The following is a 14,287-nucleotide window of genomic DNA, read 5'->3' as shown; positions in this document are numbered from 1 at the left end:
CAGCTAACTCACGCACTTTTAATCTTCTATCCTTCAACACCATATCGTGGATTTTATTGATGATTTCGGGAGTACTAGCTTCTACGGGCCTTCCTGAACGTGATTGGTTCGTCACTTATTGATGTACGATCACGCTTAAATTCATTTACCCAGTTATAAAACTGCAGAAAATCAACCCTCGAGCTTAGTCGGGTTTTCAAAATTCGAGTAAACAACCCAGTCGTATCTCGTAAATGGTCACCCATCTAAGAACTAGGGGCGCTCGAAATGGCTTTACATTTAGACTCTTCTCGAGTCGAGATCATTCACTATTTATTTCTATGAAAATTTGTACACGCCAACATCTTAGATGTTTTTTCCAAACTTCAATAAAAATGTTTAGTGTTGCACAATAAGTTATTCTGCATCGTGACCGGGTACTCATGCGGAGCCGTGTTCAAATAGAAGTTACAAAAGTGAAAATGATTATCGTGGTATTTTATTGAACTTCATTTCCAAACAAAATAATTGCAAGTAAGTGTGTGGGTCGCGTTGAGACTTCGCTTATGAGCTTCCAGTATGTATTGAAATGGCTTCCTAGTTTTACCCAAATTTTGTTTAAAAATGCACTATTTTACTATTTGTTTAATTGAAAATTAATCTATTCTATTTTTTGCTGCAAATTTATCAGTTTTATATCAATAATTGTGTCTAGTTAAATTTTTGTTCCTTTTTAATGCGCATACGGTTTTAATAAAAATTTAATTTGTGTGGTTACAAATTTAAGCAGTTTTGTTAAAAATTCTTTTTTTTTCTTGAAAACCAATTTTTTTACGAATTTTTTTATTAAAAATATAGCTTTTTCCTTTTTGCTAGCGAATTGTAGAAAATACGTATACTCTTCGACTAATGTTCATATTTTGTTTAAAAATTCAACAATGTTGTTGAATCAACTAATTTGCAGACAATTTACTTTTCATAGAAAACTCTTATTTTGATGGTGAAAAGTTAAACTGAAATCTTTCCTGAAACAAAATTCTATTTTGCGATTAACAGTTTGTCTTTTTGATATAAGAATTCATCGGTTTTTAAATGAAATTTAATCTATTTGCTTTAAAAATCAATCACACCTTTTTTTTAAATTCGCGTATACTGTTAGAAAGTAATTGTTTAGCGTAGCAGTATCATTATTAAATGAATAAATAAATTTTAACGTTTCAAATTTGTATTTAGATTATTGCGTATTTATTCTAAAATATTCTATATAAAAATATAACAAAATAAATTTTTAAACAAATAAATGAACTGCTAAAAAAATACTTTTTGGTAAAATACTTGAATTTTAAAATAATTACGATGAACTATTTTGAAGATAGTTGACTTTTAAACACTAAAATAGAAAATTTTGAGCAAAATAGCCTAATTTCCAAACAGGCAAATAGGCTTTAAATCAAAACAATACAATTTCAAAAGGATTTATTTAAAAACATATATACAAATTATCAACAAAAAATGGAAGATACAAAAAAAATTTTTAAGTTTTAAAAATTCAACAGCAAAGATCAACTTTCTACAATAACGAACATATTTTCGACAAAATACTTCAGTTAAAGTCTAAAGTGATGAATCTTCAATTTTTCTAGCAAAAAAATCTTCATCTTTCTTTTTCAATATATTTTAATATTTTCAAAACTCAAAATCACTCTTTCATTAATTATTGAAAGCTGAATCATTTAAAATTTTCATTTAGCTCAGAGATCTTAAAATTTTTAAAAAGATAGATAATAGTTAAAGATTTGAGAAAATTAAAAAAAATTTAAAAGAAAGTTTAATGCCATCTAAAATAATTTCAAGGAAAGCCGAAAAACATGTAGAACATCTTTATTGAATGTTTTAACGATTTTTAAAATATTTTATAAAATATTCGAATAATTTTTTAAAATATTTTAGAGGTTTAGAAAAATCAAAAAATATTTTAAAATCTGAAAAGATTTCGAAAGGAAATTTTGAAAATTTTCAAGTATTTTGAAAGGCGACAACAATTTTTTTTATTTTAAAATTCCTGGAAAAATTTGTAATCACTTTTTTATTTTGTAAAACTAATATTAAAAATTTAAAAGATAATTCAGAATTTGAAAAGATTTCAAAATATTCAAAACAGTATGTGTAGATCATCAAATCTCTGTGAACTTTTAAAAGATTTTTCATTTATATAAATTAATTTTGAAGAATGTCCAACAATTCTGAAAAGTTTCTGAAAGTTAAACAAAAATTTTTTACCAATTTCTTTAACTTTAAGATACTTCAAAGATTTTGCAATGCAATCTTCAAGACTCTGCAACTTTCAAAATTACTATTTACAACATTTGACAATATTTTTAGAAATTAGTTCGCTATTCTTTAATTTTTTAAGTATTTTCAATTAACTGATGTTTATTTACAAGTCATTAGACGAAAGTGGAAAAAAAAGGAAAAAATATGGCGATTGAGCTATTTTCCATTCTATCACAGAAGCCTGAGTAAAGTCGACATTGACTAATTGCGATATTCTAAACAAGAAAAGAGCTAGGTAATTTTGTCAAAATTATAGAAAGTCTAAGAAGTGCTGGAAATTTCAGAAAAAAATTAACTTATTCTAGTAGTAATCTAAAAAAAATATTAAAGAAAAATAATGAATAGTTTAAACAATTCTTTTTTTAAACTTGAATTAATTATTATATCACTAAGTGAAAATTCAACAAAAATTAAAAACTTGGATATTATAAACCCAGCAGATGAATTTTCTACCAAAAAGATACATTTTTAACAAAATAAATAAATTTTCTAACAAAAAAGATGAATAGAATTATCCATCTTGAACCAAAAATAAAACAACTAAATTTTTAGTAACAAAAATAAATGTTCGAAAAACGAATCAAGTTATTTGGAAAAAATAGATACATTTTCAACCAACGACATTAAGTTTTTGCCTAGAACACGAATTTTCAAGAAACGGCATAGTTCCTTTTCAATTAAACAGACGAATTTTAAATCAAAAAGATTAGATTTCTGTCAAAAATATACATTTTCGTTGAAAATTACTTTAGCTTAAATACTTATATACTTAAGCTTTCAGCAAAGGATTCATAATCATTCATAATAATTTCCCCTACTTCACCTCATTTCCCCTCACATCGCCAACTTGGCACCACCTCTACTTTTCACGTTCCTCTTCCTCTTCCTTCCCCTTATCTTACTCTCACTACTTTCTATGCCCTTCTTTTCTCTATCTTAGCCTTCCCTTCTTTCCTTTATTTACATACACTAATCTTCATTTACCCAACACTAACTTCGCCTATGTCCTTTACCCTCCGCCCATTTTCTCTACTCTACTATCCCTTATTTCTCCAGCTGACCCTCTCCTATTTTCCCTCTCCTTGTTTCTTCTCACTTCCTCTACTTTCCTACCTCTTGTTTTTCCCAAATTCTTCTCTTGGCCTTTACAATACTTCTCCTGATGTTTCTCTTTCTCTTACTAACGCACCCCCGGCTTTACCATCCTGCACTCCCTTTCTAATACTTCTGTTAGCTTCTACCTTTCTCCAAGCCCTCCCTTCCCCTCTTCCACTTAATGTTAGTTATAATAATTTCCACTCATTTCTCCTTGCCGCCAGACTTTCGCTTCCCTCTCCCCCCTCCTTCACCTTTATCTAACCTAATTTATATCCCCTCACTTCTCATATTTTCCCTCTCCCTTCTAGCCTTCATGACCCGCATAATATATTAATTAATATATTTCAATCAAACGAGTGAAAATAATATGGTGTTTTAAAATGACTTTCCCGAATATGAGGTACGCATTTATTTTTCATACGAAAATATAAACCCTTTCTAGCATGCCTCAAAAACCAACCACTAATATTTTGAAGACAAAAATTTAATTTTAAGGCTGATAATTTTGCCTATGATTTAAGAATGATTTAAAATTGTAAAATATTTACAAAATTTGTTAACAAAACGTGGATTTTTTAAGATTGGTAAAAATATTTAAAAGCGTTTTGAAAAAACTAGAAATTTTTCTTTGAGAACATAAAAATGATAATTTACCTTGAAAAAGTAATTCTAAAAGAAAATTTCGAATGAGACTTTGTGGCAAAATTTTAGGAGAACTAAATTAATATGCTGAAGCGTTTTTTTGGTTTAGAGTTAATTTCTTTGGTTTTAAATTTAACTGTTTTTCTAAGAAGTCATTGTATTTGGTTTGAAATTCAACTGGTTTTCCGAAAACTCGTCTTTTTGGCTTAAAAATTAAATTTTTCAATTCTTTTTGGTTTAGTTTAAAATTAATTTTTTTGTCTAAGATTTAAAGTTTTTTGTGAAAAACTCTCCTTTTTGGTTGGAAATTCCTGATAGGGCCCAGATCGGAACTAGAAAATAAGTTGGGCAATTTCTGCATAGGAACTGGAATTCTTATCAAATCTTTACAATTTCTTTAATTGGGTTATATCAAAATTAAAATTATTTCAATATCAAAAAACGCACCTTTTAGAGTTGGGAATTTTCTTCTTTCACTTGTTGCCTTTGACTAAAAACTGAAAAAAATTTGTCTTGTATAGTGCAGAAGTAATAATAATAATACTTTAAAGTTTTATTATCGTTGATAGTAAACAAATTTATTGGAAAATTTTATAGAAAAAAAAGCGAAGTCTTGTGTCGCATAAATTAACAAGATTATCAACATCACGACTTAAACAGAGATTAAAGAAAATTAAAAAAAATTGTTATTGCTTACATCTTCTTTTAAACGTTAACTGTTTTATTATACTATAAAATTTATTAGAAAAATGCGAAATACACGTTTTCAGAAATATAAGACTTGGAGATAGATTAGAAATTTTTGAGAAACTAATTTTGACATTTTTTGTACCTTTGAAATTAACCAAAAACATAGAAATATTTACTGAAAAATTGTATTTACGCCGAAATAAATTAAAAACCTTTTTACTCACACTAGTCTAATATAAGAAATATTAGGTCTATAGAGTTCATTTTTTTTTGCATATGATATGCAAAGAAAAAATTGAGACCCTGAGCATTTAGTTAAAAATTCTAAAAGTCGACTGATATTGACTCAAGGCCAGCATACACGATCAATAATATGTATAAACTTCCAATTTCAACATTAAAAATATCCTGCACAAATATAAATTAAAGAAAAAAGTACAAAATTGACCATTTTTCGAAAAAAAGATCTTAAATGTTTCTCAAAAAAGTTCCAAAAATCATTTTTACGAAAAATGACCTCTCCCATTGAATTTTAGAACAAAAGCTTTAACAGTAAAGTTAAGCTAGAGGAAATTCAGAGAAAGTGAAAAAAAAATAATTCTCTTATCTACAATGCTGGACAACATCAATTGTGTGATAACTTTATTAATTAAATTTTTTTTATGAATTGCATAATTACCTAATTAAATTTGTTCGATATATTTTGTTATCAACAACTAATAATGCTGATTCCGTTTGCGATGATTATCTCATAAATTCTTGGCCTTTTTAACATAAATGAAAATACGACGTTAAAAAACTAATTAACTTACTAAAATTGTTCATAAATAATAAGTAAACAACTAGTTGTGAAGGGACCCGAGTCGACATATAGGCCCTACTTTGACTATCCAACGGAAATATTGTCAGTACTTTGCGGCTGCTTATTCTACTAACTCCTACTTAGCTTCTCTTAAAGACATTTTTCTTCTATTTTTTTTTCTACATATTTTTTAGCCCATGAATTAAAGATCTTGCCTCTACGTTCTTGAGTTTTACCAACGTCTTCTTTAAACCTCCATCATCTTTGTAGAATTTTTAAGTTGTCTTTTAACGCTCTGTAACTATTTGTAAATTTTTAACTTCCTCAGACACTCTTTAATCTTTAAGTTTAAAAAATAATTTTTTTAATCTCCTCTGTAAATACTACTTTATTTTCAGCTTGTAAAAATTTATAGTAAAATAAAACAGGCCCACAAAAAAAAAGTTGTCTGCACGAGACAAATGGCAAGGCTACCATTATGGATTTTGAGCCGCTGAATCCGAATATGGCCTTAGAATTTATCTTACACGTCTCAGTTTTCCCCTAGATGCAGAAAATAATGAAAACCCTAGAGGTAATTTGTACGTCATTTTTATAATACCAGTAAACGTGAAAAAAGACACATCGTTATTGATTTCTTAAGTTCAACGACTTGGGAAGACTTAATTAGTACACAGAACTTATTTAGTGTGTCTTCTATTTCCCCTAGCTTGGGTAATTCTTGGGAAGTTGAAGTTCTTTCCCAGATTATATACCCAGTGGACACAAGGTTTGGCGCCGTCTTTACGACATCGTTACGACATTTTTACGACAACTTTACGACACCCTATGTCCATGTCGTTAAGGTGTCTTTACGATATCGTAAATAAGTCGTATGATCTGACGATGTCTTTACGCTATCATAAAGACACCGAAACGACATGGACATTATATGTTGTAAAGATGTCGTAACGATGTCATGAAGACGTCGCCAAATTTCGTGCCAACTGAGTAGATTTTCACGGGGAAAAAAACCTAATATCCTTGACAGTTTTGCGTGCGAAATCAGTCACTTGTCCGGTACAGACAAGTTTTTTTGGTGGGCCCGCGTGACCAGAAATTCCCTAGGCTTTTCCCTACACTTTGCATCTAAGCAGAAAATGGAACAAGCCCGACAAATTTAGGGTTCCAATTTAGATTTAGCTCGCAAATCTGCAAAATCTACTGCATTGTTTTTCCCCGTACAAGTCTATATACTATGAAAAAGGCCTTTAATTTCCCTAGAGTTACCCAATCTAGTGGAAATAAAAGGCACAGTAGAGAATTTCTTTGTACAAAATTTAGTCTTTATAAGTCGGGACACTTAAGAATAGAACATCCATCCCAGTGGGCACAACATTTGGCGACGTCTTTACGACATCGTTACGACATCTTTCCGACAACTTTACGATATCCTATGCCCATGTCGTTAAGGTGTCTTTACAATATCGTAAACACGTCGTATGATCTGACGATGTATTTACGATATCGTAAAGACAACGAAACGACACGGACATAGGATGTCGTAAAAATGTCGTAAAGATGTCGTAACGATGTCTTAAGGACGTCGCCAAATTTTGTGCCCACTGGGATGTTTCTATTTTCGCGTCTTTCTGTATCTAGGGGAGAATTGAGACGCGCAAGAGAAATTCTGTGGCCATATTCGGATTCAGTAGCTCAAAATCCATAAGGGTGGCCTAGTCCCTTGTCTTGTGAAGGGAACTTTTTTTTGTGGGCCTGTGTAATTTATCATTACTGAAAAATGATACATTGTTCTTGATTATTTTAAAGGGCAACATATTTTTATTAGTCAATCTATATAATTATTATTTTCATGTTTAAGGAATATTATCCCTCAAAAGTTCATACTAGTTTATTGCAAATTGAATATTTAGTAATACGAATTTAAAAAAGATTTTGAAAGTATTATTTATTTTAAAAGTTTTTGTTCAACTTCTTCGCTTTCAAAAATTGCACGTAATCGATTCTCAAGTTGCTTTGTACCAATATGTTTTAATGCTTTTGTGGCACGTGATAACAATTTATATTGCACTTTCATTAACACTTCACAAAATACATCCATCCGTTCATACCGTAGAAAGTATTTCTTACAGTGTGCACCGGGTGTCGGTTGTTTGATTGGACTGTTTTTAACGACAATTTTCATGACATTAAATCCACGATTACGAATAAGGAAATAAAAATTTCTCTCATAAAATTAGACCCTGAATGTAACAGCTTCATGTGATAACAATTTAAATTTTTTTGACATTGCTCACTATGAATTTGACACACCATAAATGAAATTTGAAATTTTCAGGCTCAAATACGGCAACCTATCGAAATTGCAATCTATGTTCTCTTTTATTTTTCATTATTTAATGTTACAACTATTTAACTTAATTCTTTTGGCAATAAAAGAAGAAAAGCATAGTAGAATTTTGAAAAATGGAATACGCCCAATTTTTTGCTGTAAAAATTTAATTCTTGATGTATCAAAGAAATTCAAAAAGTTGTCATGATAATCTTCTAGGGCATTTAGAAATCAAACCTTTTCTTCTCTCGCCATTTTTTCATATTCCCCGTTAATTGGCTTGAAAGGTTCATTTTCGTGTGGTTTTAGGAATTTTGTGAATGCTATAATTCTAATAATTTTTTATTTTATGAAAAAATCCATTAGATAAATTGTTTCAAATTTTTAAATACTATGAATGACTGTACAGAGAATTGTTGAATTTTAAAAAAATAGTCTTAAAAATATTCAAAAGGCGTTCACTTTTTGAATTTTTATCCAAAATGACTGGCTAACGAACTTGACCTTTAGTTTCTGAGACTCAGAGAGTGTGTCAAATGCCAATTGAGTAGAATTATTTTTTCAAACGTTATCGTGCTCACAGAATGAAAGACATAAAGACACACAGACAGACATGCAGACAGACACTTTCTTGAAAACCTGATTTTCAGATTCAGGGGGTCTCAAAACGTGGAAATTTGAAAAACATTGGGGGGGGGTAGTCAAATTTGACACATATCTAATACAGTCCCTGATGAGAATGTAAAAAAACCATTAAAGACCATTTTTTTGCCCCACCTTCGGTGAAAAAATGTTATCTATTTATTTTCGCTTAGCTTGTGTGGTGTGTCAAAAATTTAATTTTTGTATTTTCAATGTTTTTTTGATAAATATAACAAAAACTACGCGTCCTATGAAAGTGATTAATAACGAATTTGTAGATATTTATTGGGTGCACAATGTTTGTCTTATCATTTTTTTATCTTTCATAGATTTACAGCAAAATAAAATTTTTTGTTTTTGATTAGTTTTTGTGTTTTTGTATTCAGAAATGTTTAAAACGGGCTCGCTTTTTGAATTTTCATCCAAAATGGCTTGCTAACGAACATGACCTTTACCTTAGGACACTAAACGAGTTTACCAAAGGGCAAACTTATAGATTAATTTTTTCAGAAGTTATCGTGTTCACAGACATACATACAGACAGGCTGTATTGCCGATTTTTGCACTCCAACACTTTTAATGAAACTTCAAATTGCAGGTGGAGGTGCTATCTGAAATTAAGCCAGCAAAAATTCAAGTTCAGAAAAGACAAAGAACACCAGAATTTGGGCTTATTTTGGACTCCCGAATGCATGCAAAAAATTTTAAAAACCATACCAATGTTAAAAAGAACCACATACTTGCCAAAAATATAATCTGCAAAACACAAAATGCATAAGATTTTTGGCTCATTTTGGGCTTTTGAATGCACCTCACAAAAATTTTTAAAGCCACCCCTATTACAAGAAAACACCCCATCAGCAGAAACTTCAGCCTGACAATAGCAAAATAGAAAGTAGTGTTGGGCTCTTCTTGGGCTGTCCAATGCTTGACATTTTTTGCAAAAGCCACTCCTATATGAAAAAAAAACAAAAGCCTGTCTATAAACACAAATTCAAATTTTCAAGGAGCCCAAAAATATTAACCGTGTACAAAGGGGGTCGGTTTTTGCGTTAAGGATTAGAGCCCAAAACTCGCTGTTAGTATTTTTAAAGAGCCCAAAAATCACAGACACCATTTACCCTGCAAAATTATAAAAAATAATCTGATTTCACGACAAAGTCATATTTGTCTGTTAACAAGGGGCTATTTATCAGCATAAGGGGTGGGCACTCAAAGGTCAGTGTGGATCTTTTCGATAAGCCCAACAGTCAGAGACTCTAGTAACACTGTGAAACTCCTAAAAAGATTAAGTTTAGTCATACTAATATTTACGTAGGAACAAGGGGCTTTTTACATTAAGGACAGAAGGCCAAAAATCAATGTTGGAATTTTTGAAGAGCCCGAAAACCAGCCCCTTTTTACGAGGCAGATAGCACTTTGTCGAAAAATAATCATTTTTAGAATATTAAAGTTTAAATAAGATGACTGATTTTTGGGCTTTTAAAAACTGCCATCATTTTCTCCAGGTTCCATTTTCTACTAATATGGTGGTGCAAATACAAATATTTCTTTAAAGCTAAAAATTCATGAATTGACGTGCGTGCGTTTTTTTCCACAGAATGGGACAATACTAAATTTGCCCCTATTAACTAAAAGAATTTGATTGCATATATCTTAAAAACTGCTGCAAACAAAGGAAAATATATTACGCAAACTAGCTCAAAAATTTGAAAATTAGATCGAAAAATAGCAAATTTAAGAAATCTCTAAAGACGGTACCAAACACGGGCAAAGAAACGGCAGAAGAAAAAGGTAAGAAAAATTAAAATCTTTTATGTTGATTTTGAGTATACACTACAAGTCCGATAACTTGCCGTCCGACGGCACGTACGGCACGCACACTAATTGTGGTTCTCCCACTACGTGTGCTATTTTGGCCTATGATTTGCGCCCATGATTTATGCATGTGCGCACCTAATATCGTGCTACTAGAGAGGGCGTCCCGCAATTCCTGAAATTTTGCGCCCCGCCCCGAAGTTGAAAAGTTATTGGACTTGTACTGTAGGTTATTAAAATGAAAACATTCATTAGAGCAATTGCACCAATTTTTGACTTAAATGTTCTTTCGTGTTTCAATGCTTCATTATCCACATTTCATTTTCCGAAGGCGAAAAACAAAGTTTAGAAGAGATGGAATTAGAAAACAAGGAAAAAGAGTGGATTAATTAAACTTCTTATGCTGTTCTATAAAACTTCGATTATATAATACTTCATAGTATGTTTTAATTTATTATAGCACTTCATTAGTTTTTAAAACACTATTACTTATTTGTAATAGTTTTATATTTTTATTAATAATAATAACTCAGTTTGACTGATAAATCATCGTTGTGTTTTGCAAGATTTTGATAAGAAATTATAAGGCAAAAGGAATAATTACACCTCAGCGAAACATTGTGACATTTTGTAAATATTTCGCAACGTTTTTCATCTTCACTTTGACTTATGTTTTCATCTTTTTCTACTCTTGTTAATCTTCCGTGACAGATTTTCATTATTCACAAGAAGGTAAAATGCGGAGAATCAAAATAGAAGCAAAAAGTAGGCCCCTATTTTGATTCTCCAAGTGGAAGACTTAGAAATCTGTACCCATTAAAGCGCCAAAGTAGAGGCTATATTTTGACTCAAGGAAATATTTAATTACAACTTGATTCGAGATTTTGGGGTATTTCAGATGTTTCAAAAAGGACTAGAAGATTAAAAAATTTTTTTTATTTTATATTTCTAACGGAGTCTGATTGTGTTCGAATTATGAAAAATCATTCAAAATATAAGAAAATTGCCTTTAAGAACATTTATTTTTTATCTTGAAACTGTTCGATATTCTTTTACAGCTATTAAAGCCTATTTTTGAAATCTCTAAAAATCTATACTTCTAAAAAGTTTGTAAAATTTAAATTCTTTTTCAATTCATTCAAATCAACTGAGTGTTGCTTGAATTTTTCACATTTTGTAATTTCTTTCATCGTGCATAATTGAAACATTATTCTTATTTTTATTGTGATTAAGTAAGGGAAAATTATAGTACAATATATATGCAAAGTATGAATGAATTCGAGCTATTAATCAAGACAAGAGTTTTAAAACGATCACAGAATAAAGTTAAAATTTACTGCAGGTGATACTTACAACGGGTAAAAATTAAAGGTATTTCGGTGAAAGTTTCACCGAGGTTACGAGGATAATTCTGAGCTCGTCTATTGCGTCACGCTGATGAGGAAATTTCCGTAAAACATGTAGAATCTACAACAGATAACACGAAAAAATTTGCTCTTATTGCTATATCTCCTTCGTAATAAATTAGACTATCGGAGTGGTAGAGGAATTAAAACTTACTTTATACCATTTATAAAAGCTACACCTCAAATGAAAATGGAGCGATTATGAGGCGAAAGATTATCCAGGAGGGATTAAAAATTGGCTATTATCTGCGATTCATGTAAAGATTTTGTGGCCATGATTGTCTATTATTATATTTTTAACTACTAGTATTATTATCATTTAGTGTCTATGTGTTTTCTATATGTCGATAGTAAATAATGAACTGCGTGAGTAATAAATTTAAAAAAAACTACATATTTAATTTTTTGCTTATAAAGTTTTGTTAAAAATATAATAAATGGAAAGTAATTATAAGACTGATAAAAAGAGGTTGGCGTAATAGCGAATTTAGAATTAATAGAGACTGGAAATAAATTGGATAACCATGAGACATAAGACTAACGGTATTGACATTGATTCTGTCATTTTTCTTGTCGTTGTCGTCTGCGAAAACGCAAAAAACTTGTGAGTGATGGTTTCAACGGTTTAAAACAGGTGACTTCGATACAGAAGACAAGGAGCGTCCAGATTAGCCCAAAAAATTTGAAGATGAAGATTTGCAATCTTTATTGGATGAAGACTGAAGGCAAACGTTGAAGCAAATAGCAAATGCATTGAATGTTGCCCAATCCACCATTTCCGTACGTCTACACGCATTGCGAAAGGTCCATAAGGTAGAGAAATGGGTTTATGTCAATTGAAAGACAGAGACATTGCAGAGCGAAAAACTATTTGTGAAATTCTGCTAGCCAGACAAAAAAGAAAAGGTTTCTTGCATCGAATTTTGACAGGTGATGAAGAGTGGATCTATTTTGACAACCCAAAGCGAAGTAAATCATGGGTAGTATCAGGTCAGCCTGGAACGTTACAACTAGTGCGCAATATACATGGAAAGAAGGCTTTGCTGTGTATTTGGTGGGACAATATGGGAGCTGTGTATTACGACATGCTGAAATCTTGTGAAGCGATTACTGGCGAACGGTACCGACAAAAATTAATTAAATTAAACATAGCATTGAAGGAAAAGCACCTGCTGTATTCACCAAACTTAGGCTTATCGGACTACCACTTATTCCGATTGATGCAACACAGACTTTCAGGGAAAAATTTCCAGTCTCACGTAGAAATGAGAATTTAGCTCGATGAATCCATGCATTGCTAGAAAGACGAGGCAAAGTTGTAGGAAACGATGGCCAATTCTTTGACTATTAAAGTCATTCTTATGGTTATATAAACGAGCTCTTAAATTCTGTGAAAAATTCGACGGCCTCAAGTAAACACAACACCAAGAGTTCCTAACCAGAATATAGCACTGGCTGACCGCACCAAAACAAAGTGCCACAAATGCGGAAATCTTGGCCATTTTGCAGCACAGTGCTCTTCGGGACCTGCAAATTTTCACTAGGTTAATCTTGCAAACGACCACCCCAAACAAGCAAAATTCGAGAACCAGAAGACAAGATGATAGACAGCAGCTGAATGATGGAAGAAGAAAAAATGAAACAAATAGAGTACGAGGCCTAAACTAAGTCTCAACAGTATGTGGACAACTGTTATCAGTTAGAGGAAGAAAAATAAATGGAACAGAGTAAAATTTAATAGTTGACTCAGGGACATCAATTAGCATTATAAAGAAGAGCGAATCACCGGACGAATTCGAAAAAATTAAATTCCTTAAAAATTTCGCGATAGGAAATGACCGACACCATTCGTTAGAAGCAACCTACATACCATATGCAAATAAAAAACATGCTTCATTCAGTAGATGACGAATTTCCTCTACTAGAAGCTGGAATCTTGCAAACGACACCCCAAACAAGCAAAATTCGAGAACCAGAAGACAAGATGATAGACAGCAGCTAAATGATGGAAGAAGAAAAAATGAAACAAATAGAGTACGAGGCCTAAACTAAGTCTCAACAGTATGTGGACAACTGTTATCAGTTAGAGGAAGAAAAAGAAATGGAACAGAGTAAAATTTAATAGTTGACTCAGGGACATCAATTAGCATTATAAAGAAGAGCGAATCACCGGACGAATTCGAAAAAATTAAATTCCTTAAAAATTTCGCGATGGGAAATGACCGACACCATTCGTTAGAAGCAACCTACATACCATATGCAAATAAAAAACATGCTTCATTCAGTAGATGACGAATTTCCTCTACTAGAAGCTGGAATCTTGCAAACGACACCCCAAACAAGCATAATTCGAGAACCAGAAGACAAGATGATAGACAGCAGCTAAATGATGGAAGAAGAAAAAATGAAACAAATAGAGTACGAGGCCTAAACTAAGTCTCAAACAGTATGTGGACAACTGTTATCAGTTAGAGGAAGAAAAAGAAATGGAACAGAGTAAAATTTAATAGTTGACTCAGGGACATCAATTAGCATTATAAAGAA

At 31.3% G+C, this 14,287-nt stretch overlaps 1 protein-coding gene across 2 annotated transcripts in view; it reads right to left on the bottom strand.

The window, feature by feature from the left end:
- The window catches only part of LOC117173469, a 29,437-nt gene extending 17,633 nt beyond the window's left edge, over positions 1-11,804 (bottom strand). The window contains exons 1-2 of one of the 2 annotated variants that reach the window (XM_033362063.1): positions 11,691-11,788; positions 4,501-4,550 (exon numbers count right to left, since the gene is read on the bottom strand). The gene's annotated coding sequence lies outside the window, so the exon portion shown is untranslated. Of the gene's footprint in view, positions 1-4,500; positions 4,551-11,690 lie in introns of both variants that reach the window. The other variant, XM_033362064.1, reaches the window with a different exon arrangement.
- Between the last annotated feature and the right edge of the window lie 2,483 nt (positions 11,805-14,287).

Source organism: Belonocnema kinseyi, chromosome 5, assembly GCF_010883055.1.
Source record: "Belonocnema kinseyi isolate 2016_QV_RU_SX_M_011 chromosome 5, B_treatae_v1, whole genome shotgun sequence".
Classification (NCBI taxonomy): domain Eukaryota; kingdom Metazoa; phylum Arthropoda; class Insecta; order Hymenoptera; family Cynipidae; genus Belonocnema; species Belonocnema kinseyi.
The sequence above is the reverse complement of the archived record's forward strand: the minus strand, read 5'-3'. Positions and strand labels throughout refer to the sequence as shown.